This window comes from Triticum aestivum, chromosome 7A (assembly GCF_018294505.1).
Source record: "Triticum aestivum cultivar Chinese Spring chromosome 7A, IWGSC CS RefSeq v2.1, whole genome shotgun sequence".
NCBI classification, from domain to species: Eukaryota; Viridiplantae; Streptophyta; class Magnoliopsida; order Poales; family Poaceae; genus Triticum; species Triticum aestivum.
Genome location: NC_057812.1, coordinates 242,688,323 through 242,691,129, shown reverse-complemented (window position 1 = coordinate 242,691,129; position 2,807 = coordinate 242,688,323). Strand labels below are relative to the sequence as shown.

The 2,807-nt window shown below is 51.5% G+C and overlaps 1 long non-coding RNA gene across 1 annotated transcript; it reads left to right on the top strand.

Moving 5' to 3' along the window:
• The first annotated feature begins 825 nt into the window (after window positions 1–825).
• LOC123149823 (uncharacterized) lies at window positions 826–2,431 on the top strand. Its single transcript, XR_006474855.1, has 2 exons — window positions 826–2,090; window positions 2,164–2,431. It is a non-coding gene; the product is annotated as an uncharacterized lncRNA (long non-coding RNA).
• The last annotated feature ends 376 nt before the right edge of the window (window positions 2,432–2,807 follow it).

Here is a 2,807-nt window from a genome sequence, read left to right as displayed (position 1 = left end):
TGGATGGGTAATATGGGTGTGCTTGATCCGTAATTCAGCAAAATTATAGTGGGCACTACTATTTTCATCTCACCTAAGGCCCTGCTTGGATCCTCGTTTCCTTCCACTTACACCTGTAAAAATTACAGATCTCCGTCCATCGTTTCGCTTTCCAACCATAAATAACTCTTAGAAAGTAAATTACACCCAGAAATTTAATACACGTGTATTAAATTACATCCATACCAAACACGGCCTAAGTTGTGGAAAGTGTTGCATGCATTGTTCTGACTATTTGTGTGCTTACCGGTTCTGTACTTTTCCATACTTATGATTCATGGGACAATATGCCACAACTCAATTTGACTATTTAACATATTGGCATTTTTAGAGTGTGTGGTGGGGGGAGTTTACCGTGACAATGAAATATAGACCAGTTGCTTCGATTGTAAGGGAGACGTGGAGTTTAGTGGATGGATGAAAAAGAGGAGAAAGTTAACAATCCTAAAGGTATATGTTAAACACGATTTATGTTAAACCACTAGAATATGCATGGCTTTGTTGCAACACACGGACAATTATATTATATTATATTATATATATATAACTTTTTTTAGGAATATATATAACTTTTTGAGGGATATATATATGTGTGTGTGTGTATATATATATATACACTACCGTTATGATAACATTTCTTAAGACCTTATTATGATAACACTTCTTAAGACCTTATTATGATAACACTACCGTTATTCTGCTAACACCCCACCATCCGCCCAAACTACAGGAATAAGAAAGAAAACCGCACCCCACTCCCACCCACCTTCTTCCCCCTCCCCGCGCCCAAATCCTAGCCGGCGGCTAGCCACCAGCGCCGCCCTTCTTCCTCCCCCGCTGCCTTCACCTTCCCCTCCCCTTCCCCCACCTCCACCTGCCACCACCTTCCGCCGCGAGGCGCCCCACCCCACCACATCCAGACCCCCTCCCCCCACAGCGCCGGCCACCGCCTCCCACCACACAGGCCCCGCCGCCGCGCCGGACGGCTACAGAACCACCGGCCTCGTGCTGCCGCCTGGCTGGCCTTCTCGAAGCCCGGCGAGTCCATGCTCCCCTCCCGGGACCGGCGCCTCCACCCGGCCTCCTCCCTAGCCGGCCCGCTGGATGGTCGCGCCGCCCGAGAACCGCCTCCGAGCGCGTCGCCAGGTCACCGCCTCCCACCCCTCCGTCGGGCCACCACCCACCGCGCCGCACGACCACCACCGGCCCACCGCGCGACGCTGTTCTGGCCATCTTCCTCCCCGCCACCACTCTAGATCGGGCAGTAACTGCGTTTCTCTTGTCGGATCCAGTCGCCGTTCAGCCAGATCCGCCGCCCGGCGTGCTATCCCCGGGCACGCGCAGCGGTGGCGCTGGTACTGCGCGGGCGAGGGAGAGGGAGGAACTCCACCTCGACGCCGCTGCCTCTGCCCTCCCCCGGCCTCGTCGACCATCCCCTTGCCTTGATCTGCGTCGCTGATGAGGAACATGCAGTACGGTGCGGGCAGTTCGGCCAGTGTGGCAGTGCAGCTCAGAGGCGCGCGTAATGCCGTTCAGTGCTCGCGCGGGTGCAGCCTTGGGAGGAGAGCGTGGAGTCGCCGGGCATGACCTCAGCCCCCAAGCAGTGCGGACGGTGAGCACGTGCAGCCTGGTGAGCGCGTGCGTGCAGTGCACTGAGTGTGGGCTTCCGCTTCCTCTTCCCTCTTCCGGATCTACCACCGCGAGACGCCGCTGGGTTTGGAATAGTTGTCCATCAGTACGTCAATACAGGAGGAGGCATGTGCACTCCTCGCCTCCACATCTCCACCACCGTCCGACGACCTGGTCACACTACCCCGCTCGCCTCCTCACTATTCGACGACCTCTGTACTGTCGTCCAGTCCCGGCGGCCCCTGACCGATGAGCTCACCAGTGCCTCCTATCCTCCCTCCGAGGCGACCTGGCCAGGGACGAGATCTCGTTGGGTCCTCTCCTCCCACAGCTTCCGTCCGCCTCTGGCGTGCTACACTAATTTTTCAGTTCCAGCGACGTTGTGGATTGGGTGCTCACCCGATGCGATTCAGTTTTTTCTGGTGTGTTTAGTTTTACAGTGTGGTGCAGCTCACTCTTTTTGTTTTTGCAGCTCACTATTTTCTTGTTTTGCAGCTCACTCTTTTTTCTTCTGGAAATCATTTGCAGTGCACTCAGTAAGAAAAAGAAGAGAACATCGATGTTCATTTGAAGTTTGTTTTGTTGTTTATGGGAAACGCAGAGAGAAAAGGGTAGTAAGAATGGATGGTCACTTTGTATAAGCAAGTCATTGCCTAGTGCAGTTCTGTTGGGTACCGCATCGTTGATTCTGCTGTGTTCTAGATGGCTGTGTGGCTCACTTTGTTCTCTCACATAGTTTACTATAAAACTCCTTTATGGTTCACTTGGTAATCTGAAAAAACACCTCGAAAAGCAGTTTACTTCTCATTACGTGTGGTCTCACTTGCTCAGTCTCTGCGGTCCACTCGCCCAGTCTACACAAGTAAAAAAATATTGAGTTTGAAAAAAACTCACGGGGTTTACTTTTACTAGTGTCACGGCCCATTTACAATAGTCTCGAGGTTCACTTTTCATATTATTGCGGTTCACCAACGCTTGACATGAAGTGCACTTCACCTTTTTGGCAAAATTTATGTCCCATAGAAAAAATCATGCAGTGCATTTGTCCATCTGATGAGGTTCACTTTTCATAATATTGCGGTTGACCAACACTCGACATGAAGTGCACTCCAACTCGTTTGAAAAAATTTACATCCCAC